Source organism: Sebastes umbrosus, chromosome 2 (genome assembly GCF_015220745.1).
Source record: "Sebastes umbrosus isolate fSebUmb1 chromosome 2, fSebUmb1.pri, whole genome shotgun sequence".
Lineage (NCBI taxonomy): Eukaryota > Metazoa > Chordata > Actinopteri > Perciformes > Sebastidae > Sebastes > Sebastes umbrosus.
The window spans coordinates 6,644,409-6,661,761 of NC_051270.1; the positions used below are offsets into that span (position 1 = coordinate 6,644,409).

The following is a 17,353-nucleotide window of genomic DNA, read 5'->3' on the forward strand; positions in this document are numbered from 1 at the left end:
CATGCCTACTGTATAAGAAGCACATATCCGAGAAATGAGAGATTCTGCAACCCTCCCCGATCATCACTCTTTCTGCGCCTACATTCTGCAGGAAAATGATCTGCATTTTACTGTAATAAAGATATAATTGACCTGTGCGCAGCAGGAGGCATGAAGAAATGGGATTGATGTCCCACAGAGAAAATTCTTCTCCTTCTGGGTGGGGGTGGTGGTTACGGCTCCGACTCAGGCTAAATACTTAGGTATTCATCCCCTCCATCCCACACCCCCACCACCGACCCCACCGCTCTCTATTCCCACCTCCCGTTTTTCATGTCACCATCAATTATTTTCCTCTGCACTCCTCTAGAAATAAGAAAAGTCTCGGTTTCGAGACACTGAACACAGTCAGACATGCAGAAGACACTCCAGCTTAAAAAAAAAAATGACTGCCTTTTTTTTAAGGATAATTTTAGGCTTTATTGGGTATCTAAGATAGTTTCCCATTATAGTTTGTTATAAATTGTTAGTTGTGTTATGAAAATGTCTGGTCTCATGTGCCAAATATTACTGTGAGTACTAAGCCATAAACACAGTGAAGACATAAAATCCAAAATATGTGTGATTATGATTATTATTGTGATTTCTGGAAATTGTTTATGTGAATGACTCGGGGACACAAAATGAAAATAAAAGCTGTTACTCTGTCATTAAAGGCTAAGGTAGAATACCATTTATATTTTCACCCCTCCATACACACAATTATACCCTTAACAATACTTTTTGTGTAAGATGATGATAATGATGTAAACTGTTTACATAAGTGATAATTAACTGTAGAAAACTAGCCTAGCGAGAATACAGGGAGTTCAGTTTGTTATGAAACATGAAGCAAGTGCACATTTGAAAGAGCAGGGTTCAAGTTTGTTTCATATATTTGTATGATTGAATTTGTGCTCATTTAAAGACACTGTAATGAAATGCTGAATCACTTTAAAGCAGCTCAGTATTTTTTATAATGAAGGTGTCTTTGTTTTCCTGGCACACAACAGGAATAAATATCAGCAAAAAAAATAAATAAACAAAAACATTGGTATCAGCTATCGGGCCAGAATTACACAATCGATGCAGCCCTAATAATAATAATAATCTAATAATGTAATACATAATAGCATCACAGTCACAGGGGGCAAGAACTTTTAATTTAATTTAATTTAATATTTAAGTAACATTTCAATGCAGGACTTTTACTTTTAATGATACAATACAATAATAATTTTATTGTCAGACAGGTCTGAAATTTGTTTTGCATCACAGCAGCTCCATTTGCAACATCACAGAAAGGACAAAAAAAATCAAGACAAGAAACAAGGACCCATACATTTAACATTATAATCACAGAAGACAATATTCAGGGCCCTTCAACATACATTTGATCTGGGATTAAGCTCCATATTTAGTTTTAGGATTGACTGGTGTACAAAAGAGTGCTTCAGTCTAACCTTATTAAATCGTGGAACCCTGTATCTCCGATTTGATGGTAACAATTCATATTCACTGTTCAAAACATGGTTGGGGTCAGAGACAATGGTGTTAGCCAGCCTTAATATGTTATAATGATAGGCTACCAGTGTTGGAAGAAGTATTCAGATCCTTTACTGAAGTAAAAGTACTAATACCACACTGAAAATACTCCACTGTAAGTTTTTTTCTTAAACAAAAAAAAGTAAAACGAGAAATGTACCCGTCTTAAATATCTGCCTCCATACAACCCTTTTCCAACAAGGAAACAGATTTCCATCACTTTTTATGCAAGGTAATATTTGTTTGCTTTTGTAGAGAGTGTTCTCATTTCACAATATTTCACGATGGCGCCATGCCTCTGTTAATTCATCTAATTTCCAGTTTGGACCAGGATGCGGCAGGACATTATGTAAGTAGAGAGGCTGTTTAAAATTGAGCAGGTGGCACCAGAATCAACACAGACAGTTGACTCAATATTTTGCTGTAATCTTAAGCTTAGAAATAAAAAAAAAAAGCTAAAATTCAACCACATACACCACACACAACCTTGCTCAATCTCTTGGTATTGTTTCCAAGTTATTGATTTAACATTATAGGATGCTGCTTTTATCAAGGCGACATTGGTTGGAATTTCATGTTAATGGTGTTCTGGTAAACTATGAAATAACTACTGAAGATACATTTTGTCTTACAAGTGAGATTAATGTGGGTTTAAAGGATAGGAAAATAAGATGTTAGCATCTATTGTCAGTTAAGTGTGCATTGTGACAACTCCAGCTAACAAGGTGATGCAGCTATTAGTCATCTCACTGTAACTTTAAAACTCACAGAGTGGAGCTGAGAATCCTCCACTGAGGGAATATGTGTCACACAGACAGCGCTGTGGGCAGTGTGACTGTACAGACGCAGACACTTACATCGAGTGACTCACTCCCATTACACAGGTACCACTGTAATCATTAATATGCATATGGCAAATGATTAAATGTGCGGCAGATAAAATGTGACGCAGCATAATGAATGGAAATTTTAGGGCACATATTCAAGCTCAATTAATCATTTAAGACTATCACAACATCACTTTTATCAGATGACTGCAGGAAATCAAAGGAGTGATGAAAAATTAAGATGGTATAATATCACATTGCTGCGGCACCTGGCCAAGTCCCATAGATCTGTCCGACTGTGCATCTACAATTTAAAGTGATGTAAATTCAACTGAGACAAGGACAGTGGGCTTTTTATTGAATAATAATAACTCTGGAAAGGTACTACAAATGAAACTATATATAATTCTGGTACATAAAAAAAGCTTTGGTTCGCCACGATTAGGTACACCTTGCTAGTACCAGGTTGGACACACTTTTGCCTTCAGAACTGCCTTAATTCTTCGTAGCATAGATTCAACAAGGAGCTGGAAACATTTTGGTCCATATTGAAATGATAGCATCACGCAGTTGCTGCAAATTTGTCGGCTGCTCATCAATGATGCAAATCTCCCGTTCCACCACATCCCAAAAATGCTCCATTGGATTGAGATCTGGTGACTGTGGATGCCATTTGAGTACAGTGAAGTCATTGCCACATTCAAGAAACCAGTTTGAGAAGATTTGAGCTCTGTGCCATGGCGCGTTATCCTGCTTGAAGTAGCTGTTAGGAGATGGGCACACTGTGCTGGCGTTTACATGATGCTCAATTGGTACTAAGGGGCCCAAAGTGTGCCGGGAAAATATCCCCCACACCATTACACCACCACCAGCAGCCTGAACCGTTGATACCAGGAAGGATGGATCCATGCTTTCATGTTGTTTTCTGCAAATCCTGACCCTCCCATCTGAATGTCACAGCAGAAATCTAGACTCATTACACCAGGCAATGTTTTTCCAATCTTCGATTGTCTAATTTTGGAGAGCCCGTGCTACTCGTAGCCTCAGTTTCCTGTTGTTTTCTGACAGGAGTAGCACCCGGTGTGTTCTTCTGCTGCTGTATCCCATCTGACTCAAGGTGTTGCGTGTTCAGAGATGCTCTACAGTACTTCGGTTGTAACGAGTGGTGATTTCAGTTACTTTTGCCTTTTCTATTAGCTCAAACCAGTCTGGTAATTCTGCTCCTCTGACCTCTCCCATCCGCATGGCATTTTCACCCAGAGAACTGCCACTCATTGGATATTTTCTCTTTTTCGAACCAATCTCTGTAAACCCTAGAGATGGTTGTGCGTAAAAATCCCAGTAGATCAGCAGTTTCTGAAATACTCAAACCAGCCCACCCGGCACCGACAACAACATGCCACGTTCAAAGTCACTTAAATCACATTTCTTCCCCTTTTCTGATGCTTGGTTTGAACTTCAGCAGATTGTCTCGACCATGTCTACATGTCTAAATGCATTGCTGCCACGTGATTAGCTGATTAGATCTTTGCATTATCAAGTTGAACAGTTGTACCTTATAAAGTGGCCGGTATGAATCCTTTTTTACTATAAGTATCACATTGGCCATTGCTGTGAGCCTCCAGTCATGTGTTGACTCATTCATGCATTATTTTGCATTGTTTTAACCTGCTCTAGCACCAAATGAGAGGACTTTAATTCATCTGAGAAATTCAGTTAATATAAAGGAAGCAGTCCATCACTTGATGTTAGCCCACATTGGCTTTCCTGTGATTACCTAACCTTTCTAGCCTTATCCATTTTTTTGTGCAAACCACACCCATGTGGGACCTAATTAGGCTAAATGTAATAACAAATTGAGCCATGCAGGCCTAGAGTATCTGTTACATTTACTTGAGAGGGTGCATTAGATGCATTTCGTAATGCCACCTCTGTGACAAGGTGGACTTGCTTAAGATGCAAAAGGCCTGAATGTCACTTTTGCTTATTGATTTTTAAATCTCGTGGAAGAAATATTTTGCGGCTGGTGGTGGAGAATAGGGGCGGGACGGGGCACGCCGGGTATGACTGTCATTTGACTTAGCAAGTCCATTTTATATATCTGTAGTATCAACTTTCAACAGATGGCTATCTGTTGAATAAAAAGTGAGTTTGTTTTTCGAGGAAAAAAGGTCACGGACAACCTGGTATTTAAGATTGAATGTGCACTCAGAGAGCAAACAGACCCAAAACAAACTCTGCATTGCAACCCGGTGTGTACATTTTTGAGAAAAGAAGAGATCAATCAATCTCAAACATCAATATCCGTTTGCATCCCTTTAGCCGCACACGTTTGCCAACTAATGAAATCTGTGCATGGCTCCCCTGTTATCGATTTCAGAGAGGCCCTAATTTGCCGCTTGAGATCAGGCAGCTCCCTCTCTCTCCCCTTCCTCCCCTCACTCTTCCTCACCATCTTTTTTTCTCTCCTATGCAAGCGCACACACACACACACACACACACACACACATACACTTACTCACATCTTGTCATGTGTTACACAGTCAGGCCTTGGGCAGCATATTGAGCGCTGGCTGCAGCAGCGGGGAAATCCTGTAGGGCAAACTGTTTAGTGCAGTATCTGAAGTCGTTAGATATGATTAATAATGTGTTGAGAGGGGCCGTAAGCCATCAAACAGATGATCATAAGCACATATCACCTGGTAATCACACATTCACATTTTCACATACATTTATATCTGCCATTTTGGAGTGGTGATGCTTATCGGAAGTGCTTCACAGCGCCACGAGTGGATGAACTTTTAGTGTGGCTGTGGGAGGCTTCAATATGAATTGCATTCCATTTATTTATTTATTTATAAGGACAACGCACATTAATTGACATTTCTGTGAACGTGCCAGTGTTAGCCAGCTGGATGATTTTCTGCTGCAGTCCTCTGGCGAGGTGTTTTGGAACCAGTGAGGTGTTGGTTAAAATTTACAGACAGAAGACAACAAGACGCCATAAAGACAGTAAAAAAGCTTTTTAATAGCTGTGTGAGATCAAATTTATTTTTTGATTTGTTTCACTGCCTTTTTACCGAACCTATCTTCCCAGATGATATTAAAATCACCCATAATAATTCCTTCCTTCCCTGAGCTGCATTCCCTAAGCGTAGTATTTCATTTTACAAAGAATACATATCTTGCAGAGGATGGTCTATACACTCCAAAGAGGATAAAAGACATTTGCGACAACAGTGTGACATTTAGACCGAGGAATCTCAAACGTTTTGGGGCCAGGGACACCTTTATGGGGAAAAACATTTCCATGGACCCCATCATAATCATAACACTGATTAAGCATAATGCTTACTACCATTTGTACTCTTAGATGCCATTGGAACTATTTGTATCCTAAAACTGTTCAACCTAAATACTTCAGATCTGTTTGATGGTGATAAACAGAAACATTTCAATTTAAATCATGTTAACACCACTTTGTTTTTCCCTGACATTCCAGCTGCTTTGAGATCAGATGTTGCTTTAGCTTGGCCGACTTCATGGCTTCGTTTGCTAGCACCTGAAGACACATGTCACATTTTGGTCTACCATTGCTGTCGCTCGATCGTCATATTTTCCCAGTAGTTTGGGCTTAGCATCACTTGACGATATGGACTGTCTCAAATATTTCTCCATGCCCGCCAGCTAGCTAACTGGCCAATAAGCTAAGCTAAGCAGCAGCGGGAACGGTTTGTTGCTCCCTGAGTTAAGAGACTGATTCATGACAGATTGACGTGATGTGTCTCAATAATATCAGAGTTTCTATTGGCCCAAAGCTAACATGGGTGGTAGTAATGGAAACAATATGCTTTTTTCATTGGCGCAAATGTTCCCCATCTGTAGATATGTACTTTTTAATGACACAGCACAATTTTATAATTTATAGCAAATTATTTTGCGGACCCGCTGACAGAGTACAACGAACTCCTGGGGGTCCCCAGACCCCACTTTGAGAATCACTGGTTTAGATGAATACATTCTACAGTTGGTCATTCTCAAGAAAGCTACCCAGAAAAGAATATACGTGAGAAGTATGCAGGACTTCCTGTTTACATTTGGGAAACATTGTGCTCCATTTTGTTGTGCTATGCTTCTTTTCTACTTTTTAACTTGCTAATAGTGAGTTCCTTTGATAAATACTTTAGATAGATAAAATGTTTGACTGGTGAATTTTCATTTTCCACTTAACTGGAGTTATTAATTAGATAGACGTTAGCTCATTTATGTAGCTATTTAGTTAATAACTCCACATAATGCTGCTGAGTCATGCCTGACAATGTAAAAGCTATCATATATACTGTATGTCTACTGATGAAGACATTTCATATTAGGTACCCTGTCATATATATAGGCTGCCAACACTGTCTAAATGGAATTGGTTGGCTTAAAGATAGGCTACCCTCTGGAGTTTTTGACTGCAAGAAGCGCTACGGATTAATATGTGTATGTATGGCCCCTGTTTTGTTTGTATTGTAAGTCTACACGTGCATGTGCACAAGGATGCACGTGCTGGTTTTCTGCTATGATCTGATCAACAGCTTTTATGTGCAAAGTAACACAGCAGTGCACCAACAATAGACAGTGAAGAAGGCTGCTTCCATGTAAACAATAAACTATTTAAAATATTTCAAAAATTGTTTCTGCAAATGTGTTATGAGGAGGGAAAAGCATTCAACCCAGGTATTAAACCTCAAGGATAGACACATTGTGTTTTGGTGAGAAACAAGCAACACCTCAATATGTTGATAGCATCAAAGATCAAGATACAATACAGTGCAGCAATAAAATAAACTTTCTTTAGACAATCCACAACAAACGTTTTTTTTTGTCTTTTGAAAGTATTTTGGTGAAACACTGCTATTAGACCACATAAACAGTGCATGAGACAAAGGCCTCACATTATCAAAGGATAGGCAGCATCATACAGTAAATCACACCATTGGGGAAATAACACGTACTTGATACCACAATGTAGTAGAGCACCAGAGTGCACTGTTGACTTTAATTAAGGTGGTATTAAAAGCATTATGGGTGTAAGTTTAAGTCCTTGAAAGACGGCTAAATAGTACAGTGACATCAGGGAGTGCCAGATGCTCACTAAACATTCTTGGGAAGCAGCCCCCCTGACTGCACTACAGCGGGTGGTCTGCAAATAAGACACTGAATGCAAATTGAACTGAGACGGGTGCAATGTCTGTGCAACGTGTCATCTTTTGGCTACGGCTGGTTTGCGAGAACAATGTGGATTGAGGCCAGCCTCGTCAATGTCAACGACTCTGTCAGGACAACTAAAGCTTTAAATTAGACAATAAAAAAGTTGTATTTATGAAGTTGCCAAACATCATTCAATTAAGTCTTTCCTATAATTTAAATTTCATTTCAGCTATCAACATGACATTTTTAAATAGCAGGCAACAATTAACGTGTCATACTCCACAAATGGAAGGCTACAGTACACTTTGGGCCAATCACTAACAAACACTGTAACGCCACTTTGAACCAAACATTGTGGAGAGACTTTATGATCATTAAAAAGGTACCCTGTGGAGCGCTTGACCACTCAATGGGGGGCAAAACAATGTTTTGAAGTGCAATGTGTCATATTTGTATCCCCTCATTCTTGCAACATGCATGAGGCTGGACATGCACAGACTGACATGATGCAGATTTCTATCTGAGGATGCGCTGATCCGATATGCTTGGTGTCAGTGCTGACACAGACAAGTGGATCTGCCATGATGTGACCAATCCAGTTTCCTTGTCAGTGTCATTATTAACAGTCACATTTATTCAGTCACACATTCTGGCATCATGTTCCCTTTCATTAAAATGACCTAAATTTTGGGGATTTCTAAAACTGTAAAAGGTAGATATGAGTAGATATGAGTAGCAGATATGGAGCAACATTTGTTTGTCGTGATAAATTATGTAAAAGTCCAATCTTCACTCCTTTTAGCTCTGTTTTGGTCTACACCAACTCTTGAGAGAAATACCTGGATATTTAGATGCTAAATGCTCTGCTGAGTTCACCAGCTAGTTGCTATTTTTTTCTGTCTGCCGGACAGGTAGCATACAGTGGAATTTTCAGAGCTTTACCAACATAAAGTTGTAGGCCAAAAAACCAAATCAATGAGATACAATATGTTATAGTTAAAGCTCAATAGAGGGAAGATGCAGGTAATACTTCTCTATGGGTTTCTCACTACAAGCAACCACTTTGTTATGATACAAATATTGATTACAACCAGACCTTTAACTTACATCTGGTTACATAAAACTGTCAAAACAGCCACATCTCATGGGAAGGCATAGCACAACATTACAAGGACATTATGCATGTCATGAGTATGCATTTTAGCCTTTTTGCGTGTCATTTGTACGCCTCTTTCATGTGTCATTTTTACGCCATGCAACACAACTATGGTAACGGCCAAAGTTCGGTTTACGCAACAAAACAACTTAGTTAGATTTAAAAAAAAAAAACGTCATGGTTGGGCTTAAAATGAGTACGTCAACTAAATAAAATACGTACGGAAACAAGGTAACAGAAGTACGGAAAACAAGTCACAAACGTCATTAAAACACAAAATAATGCAACAACACAAACACCGGTCTCTAAAGACCTGTGTTTGTTGGACCCATCCACCTCCCTTCCCGCCCACCATAAGCAGTCTCTCAAACTTTATTTTACATCACTAGCTCTGAGCATAGCATATTTATACGGATGCATTTGCATTGCAGTAAATATAGACTGGATGGTGTACAAGTGACACACCAAAAGCAAGAACAGCATTGTTATAGTGCACGCAAAATGACTTGCTATTACCATGTCATTCATATGCCATTTAGTGCAACCGGGCTGCAAAACCAGTAGGTTCAGATATACTGTATGTGTGTGTGTGTTAAACACTGGACAGACAAGCAAACCAGATGAACTTGCCTTTGCCCAATTTCATTGTGAGGGAAAAATGCATTTCTGTCTTAGTTATACAAGTGCCTCCCTCTCCTCATTAGCTGAGATGTGACTGGATTTATGGGATTTCTGAGTTTACATGCAAAATATTTAGACAGGCATGCCTGGCTCTTACTGCCATTTGGAGCAAAGACAGATTGATGCTCAGCTTATTACTCCTCAAGAACTGGGTACCAAATGTATTCATATGCATGTCACCACACCTAAATGCACTAAACACATCTGAGCCATATATCCATATCCATATATTGCACAAGTCAGTATTCTTGTTTAGAGTATAAAACCCACAGTCATAATCCCAGTTGATTTAAACCTGTGCGAAGAAAAGTGGACAATAGCAGCCTAAATTACTCTTAATGGAAAACTGTTACCTTTCACATTCTCCCTCTTCGCCTCTCACTCTCTTTGTCTCTCTCTCTCGGGTGCTTTTGTCAACACTGTTGTTAACTGCCATTTTGTTCTATTAGTTGTTTTCCATACAGTGTTCATACTCCCCTATTTTGCACAGCACAAGTGCTATTAAAGGAAATGAACACTCACAGCGCAGTGTGTTCCTTTATAAATCGCTCAGAAATGTTTTGAAAGTCGAGTATGACTCAGTCTGCAGTGCGGTGCATTTCTGTACACAACATGGGGGAGGAAGACATGTGGCAGACCTCCTAAAAGTCAGAGAAAAGAACAAAAAAATAGTGTGGAGAAGTATTTTTTTGTTCCATTGGCCTCAAATCCACTGTTTGTCTGGTGGGTCAGGTGTTAATGATGTGTTAATTCATTGCCCAACATTTGCTTGCTGTTCTCTGGAAATTAGCATCACTGTGAGCAAGCATGTGTGCATGTCTGTTGTGTGAAGATAGGAGTATTGGGACATGTAGGTGTGGTGTGAGGGGGGTGCAACAGCAGGCAGCAACAGACGGCTGAACCTTTGGAGTAAGACTACATCAGGCCCGATAGCTGCTCCTCCACTGATGCTCATCTCAGGGCAATCTGACATTTCAAAATGAGACAAGCCCATGAACAGCTGGATCTTCTTTTTTTTTTCTCGAGTGTAGCGCGTGAGCAATCAGTCTGTCTTTATTAAACACAAAATGTCCCAGTTTCTGGTGAGAGTGATGTAATGCACCAGACCTTGGCCTTATCTTAGACTGCCGGCCTCGCTCCTATCATGCATTTGGTGTCATTGTCGAACACATCTTCATCACTGTGGGGCCAAGCTGCCAGTGACTTTTCTCTTTTTTAAGTGAGATTTATCAGCACAGGGCACATTGCTAACATGCCCGTTGTTATTGTAGCATGGTGCTACTACAACACAAGACCACCGACATAATCATGGCACACACTGCTTCGCTCAGACAAGATGAAACGGTGTCGGCGCCGCAGAGCACTGCCACATACTGAACAACAGGACAACATCTGGCTCACCAGTTGAGTAAGAGGATCTTTTGCTCACCTCATGGAGCTCTAACAAAAGTTCACTCTGTGTCTGATTAGATCTGCTTTTTCAGTCCCGAACATGTTTCTTGCAAACAAGCTTGTTGTCCACGAAATGCATCCTTGGTTAATTCTCAAAGTGGACTTTGTAACAAGCAGATAATCAAAGTGGTGACTGTAGGTAGTCATGGATGGAATGTATTTCTCGCTTGCTGTCTAGACAATGTCGGGCTAAAAGAAGGCAATTGGCTTTTGTGTGCCTCATCACTCGGGCTGCACCCGTACACTGACACTTCATAACATAGTCCTCCTATAGTTCTTGACAACCAATTTTCACAAGCACATCTCGTGTTACAGTGCAATGAAAAACTACCAGGGAGAACCTTAAAATCAAACCTGAAGCCACTATGATGACAACGTGGTCTCCTCTATATGGCCGCATGGGGTCACCATCGTCCACATTCTTTTGGTTTAGTCTACTTTCATTTCCACAGCTTCTTATTGTGAGCAATGGTGTCCATGAACAACCATTTTCTGCCAAAGTTAGAACCATTATGGTTTTATCATGAGAGAATACCGTGAGTTTTACAGAACCCCTCGCTGCGCTATGCGCCCTCTCTCCCTGTGGAAAGGGACGGGATTCTCGGGGCGACTGTAAACCGGGGCGGGGCGGGGCGGGCTTTCCTCACTCAGTGCGAGGGGTCTGCGGCACCCCCATCTCGTTTACCATGCATATGTTGTGTGACTTTTTGCCATCAGCATTGATAACCATATAATCTTTATGATTAAATTGTTTACTAAAGCACCAAGTTCTTCATCTAGCCTCGTCATTTTGCTCTCAAAGTGCTCCAGATTGATGTATTCAACTGTAGTATGTTCAAAATGTTCTTCTGAGGAAGCACCACCATTCCAGCTCCGCTGAGCAGAGTAGCAGGGTTTTTGAGTGTTAAGGCCTTTACACACTGGTGATGGATAATCGTCATGAAAATGCAAAATTATTGCCTTCAAATATTATACTGTATGTCTAGGGCTTTTATTGTGAAAGGTAAGAACAGAAGGAGTGGATCTGGTCTGTGCTGCCTTTGTCAAGGTTGAAAGGAGTAATAAAGTTTGCCGTCTTGGTTTGGACTACAGAGCCCCCATGTTGTTGTTTCATAAATATAAGCGCAACTCAACCCGTTCCGTACAACGTGATTGGTTGATGCCTTTATTCGTGGTGTGAAAGCTCACGACACTTGCCCGTAATATTCACATTCTGTGTTAAAGTATTTGTCATGGCGCTACCCCATGCCTTCCATTAAGTAGGTTGTACAAAGCTTTTACAGAGCCAAGGGACATACAATTCTATTTTTAATTCCATCTTGCCAGCTGATGAGCTACTTCCCCAGTGTCCAAGTATCATTGCCAGTGCTAGCATTAGCTTAGCTTTAGCAAACATGTTAGCATAGTAAGCTAGCATTAGCGAATAGTCTTTACAACTTGCTGTGCTATGCAAGTTAACAGTAATCATGACCAGCTGTAAGAAATACATCCGAGATGCAGTTTCACTTCAAGGTAATTTATTGAAATGTCCTTGGTTAAGTGTTTTCTGTGTTCATCCATCTGTTATCACCTTCAAGCAGAGCTGCCTGGTCTGAACAGACTGTCAAACAGGAAGTGGGTGAGTCCAAGGGTATAGGTAGTGAAGGTGGACCCAGAATGTTCCATGTGTGAGCCAGTACAGAGTGATGTTTCCATTAGTTCTGCAGAAATGCTCTTGTAGGTGTCCAGGATAAGTATGCTCTCGAGAGAGAGCAGCAGCATGGGCCTGAAAAGGCAGCAAGTGCTAGAGTCCTATAGTCAGGGGCCTAGTGTTTATCTATATGTTTCCTTATGACAATTTGTGCACATTTGCACAACTGCACTTGGCTGGTGACCGCAATATTACAAAGCACCAGGTGAAGATTTCTGAGTCCGTACCTCCTCTTACCAATCTACAGTATTCATGACCGAAACAATAGGTTGCAAAAAGTATATTGACATACTAATTAATCCGACCCATTCTCACTCCCAACTTGTCAAAGACCGCTGTTTTGTAAATGGTATTGGAAACGACGCGCCCTTTAGCAACAGTATGTGCCACTAGTCAGTGAAGATAACGTCAACCACGACCGTTTCCGAGCCCTACCTAAGTGGCTGTGTTGCCTAAACCTAACTTCCTGTGAAAACAGAAGTTTATTTTGAAAGGACACTATGCATATAACAAGCAAATATTGACACGCCGTCCCTGTGGGCACTTACCAAGCAACGGTATTCGACAAGTTGGGAGTGATAATGTGTTGATTAATTAAAAAAACGCCCCCGGTGTGTAAAGGCCTTCAATCATGATAACCACACTAATAGCCTATATAATGTATATTTTTTATTCCTGAACTTTACCTTTGATTACTGTTTATTAAGTCACGGATATTTAATGTTACAGAGAAATACCTCAGATTTGAAACCACGTTTTGACACCCAGTGTGGAGTAGAGGCTGTCGTAGCAGCAGATTCATGCCCGTGGTTTTGGAATGCGAGGCTCAACAATCACACATGGTGTAATATTCTGCTGTCCACATACTTTTGACCACATAGTGCACTTACCAGTGCCAGGGATGTGATACAGCGGCCCGCTGTTGCATCTCATATTTGTGATGATGCAGACAGAAGTCCAGGCCTTTGTGCCCTCGCATCTGCTACTGTAGTTACACCCCTGCCTTATGCCTCTGTGGTGTCATGCGGCGTCGGCGAGTTCCAGATGAGGTGACTTGGAAACAGGATAGTGCACCTGGCCAACAGAGAATGTGGAGGGAATATGTAAATGGCCAGGCAGCAGAGGTTATTTGGTATTTGTGAGATGAATGAAATTCTCCCCTCTCTTTTCCTCATTTCCCCTCTCACATTTGTGTGACTAGACTAGTTAAGTCCCTGTCACTCAAGCTGCCAAGGTCTATGGGGCACCGGAGCGAGAAGCCGGGTAATAGGAGAAAAAGTGAGAGAGAAAGAGAGGGAGGGAAGGTGAGAGAAATTGGGCCAGGGATGATTGCAAATTGTCTGTCTAATGGCTGCCACCCAGGAAGCCATTTCAGGTGACTTGTTATCCGTCATGAGAGAGGCAGACCTGCCAGGATCCCTCTTCTCACTCTCCTTCTCAGTGGGTCACCATACCTCAGAGTTTCAGGCTATCGCCAGTGACCTCACCCCTTAAAACTCATCTGTCTCCAATTTTGGATGCCTTTTCTCTTCTCTGTTGCTTTATCCGTGTCTCTCCCTCTCCCACTTTGCCTCGTCCTCCCTGCAGTGCGTCTCTCTGGCTCCTGCTCAGCAGCTGTTGTTTAGTGATAGATCAGTGAAGCAAAAAATGATGCCGGGTATAAAAAAAAAAAAAAATAGATCTTGAAGCAAAGCACAGCCTCCCTATTCTCACTACCTATTGTTCTGCATTAGCAGCGAGACTTTAGGGATTCATTCAGAGGTAATCATTTGTTACTCAGGGGCACCGTGTCTTTCAGGCACCAATGATGAAGTCACCTCTGAAAGGGCCACAAATGAGAGAGAAATCATTTGCTATCTAGCCGAGCTGGATAACCATTGATTAGTGGGGCTACGATGAGAAACCTTAATATCCAAAAGTAATTTTTTAAGCCTTTTAATCTCATCTTGTAAGACAGTGTTGGTGGCTCTGTAAACGTAGAAGTGTTTTTCAATTCAGAGCGATATATAAAGATTCATGGATTGCTGTTACCAGGGTGAAAACACCACTGATCCCTCCACTGCCTCAGATTGACATTAGAGAGGAAAATGACATGCAAACCATGTCTGCTGAAAGTTAATCTGTATGTGCAACGTATCACGTGGATCACAGCTCGGAGGCAGCCAGCATTAAAAGGAACCTGTCAAGCTAAGTGTGCTTCTCAACCTTTCTGCCATTACTCTGACATGTTTTGTGACCCGTGAATTGAAGTCTTGTCAAGACCTGGTCATTTTACCAGCTCTCAACACAGACGGAAGGGCTCCCAGTAAATCTGCCTCTCCTAAAAATGCTTTCTGTCTCTTCTTCACGGCAGGTGGCCACGATTGGCTCCTGCACATGTCACTCACTTGTCCCTGTGATGGCTCAAGGACTGCCCAAGGAAACCTGGCATTAGCCACGGGCCCTGCCAATAACTTGGGGATGAAAGTAGATGCTGTCAATCAGATGTCAACACATTTTGATTCTTACTTTAGAAAGTGTTTGGAAAATACAGACCTGTAAAATAAAGTGTTGGCCATCATTGCTATAGGTCTTGATGAAATTGCACATTATAAACCACTTTATATGAAGGTAAAACCAAAGGTTAGCGCATCCACAATGTTGGTAATGTTGGTACAATCTGTATCCTGTAAAGATTGGAAAGCTCCCTGAGGCAAATTTGTGATATTGGGTTATACAAAATAAAAAAAAATAATTGACTTGAGTAATCCGGCTCAGGAAAAGGGTGTGTACACACAACTATGGTACAGTATATTGGACAAAGAAATGTAAAACTGTGAACGATGTTTGCAATAGACAAAATTAGGTAAAAAAAAATGGAATCATCCTTTAACATGAAGCCTTGTTAGCCTAGCTGACCTTTTAAATTAAGATTAACAAAACTACAAGCCTATATCTATTATATCTAGCCACGCTGTTTGTATACACTGTTCATATCTATACCTAGGGAAAGTAATGCATTGTAATTCATATATATTCCACCAAATTAATTTGTATGCAATCCACGTAGGGAACCAGGAAATATAAAGAGCGACAAAATCCATGAAGGTAGACGGTCTGGGCAGATGGGTGGGTCCAAAAACACAGTTCTCTCACCCAGTAGACCGGTGTTCGTGTCCTGTGTGAAACAAGAACTCAATGTTGACTTATTTGTCACGTAACTTCCGTACTTAAGTAACGCCTTTTCCGTAGTTATTTTAACCCAAACCACTATCTTTTGCTAAACCTAACCAAGATGATTCCTGTAATGAGCAGAAATTGACACGTGTTGCTGGACATTGGTAGGAGAACACATGAAAAATGAGGAATTTAATCGTGATGAATCGCAAATTAGTTGCAAATTTTTTATATGTTGAAAATGTACCCTAAAGGAGGATTTTTCAAGTATTTAATACTTTAATCAACATGGGAGTGGGCAAATATGCTGCTTTATGCAAATGTGTGTATATATTTATTATTGGTAACCAATTAACAACACAAAACAATGAAACATATCGTCCAGAAACCCTCACAGGTACTACATTTAGCATAACAAATATGCTCAAATCATAACATGACAAACTGAAGCCCAACAGGCAACAACAGCTGTCAGTGTGTCAGTGTGCTGACTTGACTATGACTTGCCCCAAACTGCATGTGATTCTCATAAATTGGGCATGTCTGTAAAGGGGAGACTTGTGGGTACCCATAGAAACCTATTTTCATTCACATATCTTGAGGTCAGAGGTCAAGAGACCCCTTTGGAAATGGCCATGCCAGTATTTCCTCGCCAAAATTTAACGTAAGTTTGTATCGTTATTTATCCTCCTTCGCGACAAGCTAGTATGACATGGTTGGTACCAATGGATTCCTTGGGTTTTTGATATTTTTCGTATGATATCAGTATCTTTAGTAGCTTTTAAACTGAGCGCGCTACAACCTAAACATCGCAAGTTGCGTTAAAGCTTTAAATAACTTAGTGCCGTTAAACAAATTTCTGTTAACGCGTTATTATCGCGTTAACTTTGACAGCCCTAATAATAATAGTTGTGGTTGTAGCATTTTGAGTAGAGCTCCTTTTCCTCAAAATCTTCCCAGCTAGATAACTAAGATGCTTGGAGGCTGGATATGCTATAGCAGCTCTGCCTCCAGAATGTTTGAACAGCTAAAATTGCAACCTGCTGTTGGATTGTCGTCAATTTGAAAACACAACATGAAAGAGAAACCCTCAAAACAAAATTCAGTCGAAAAAAAATAAAATAAAATAAAAAGACTTCAAACATTATATTCCACAAAGCCATTGATGCATCACACAGACCCACCACTACATAATCAGTCTTCACCTAAAGATCTTTTTCAAGCCGGCCGCACTGTGTTAGGCTCTCTTGGGAAGGTTGGACAGCATGTTTTGATGCTTCAGGGCTCTCCAGGCATCTGTCCTGTGGAGCCTGATTGCCTCGCAGCCCCCGCTCTGTGGAGAAAATGAGGTTGAGGTGGGCCACTCGGGCCTCTCCAAGGCACACAGCCATCGCAGGCGAAGTGGAGCTCTGACCCCCAGCAGATTTCTAATGGATTTTAGGCGTCACAGGCAAACACACAGCTGGGCTCCAAACAAACTCATCAGAGCACCCCAGATTTGTGGCTCCCCCATCGACCGAAGCACCCACCCACACGATCCTGACTCCCGCACACTTTTTTCTGTACTTGTGACAAGCAGTCTGAGAAACTGAATCCACTGCCAATCTTTGTACTTCAGAGCAATGTACAAAC

General features: G+C 40.9%; 1 long non-coding RNA gene across 1 annotated transcript; it reads left to right on the top strand.

Annotated features, from left to right (window-relative positions):
* Nucleotides 1–540: 540 nt before the first annotated feature.
* Nucleotides 541–16,073, top strand: LOC119478231. The gene is made up of 3 exons (XR_005204407.1): nt 541–551; nt 6,418–6,420; nt 15,910–16,073. It is a non-coding gene; the product is annotated as an uncharacterized LOC119478231 (long non-coding RNA).
* Nucleotides 16,074–17,353: the final 1,280 nt, after the last annotated feature.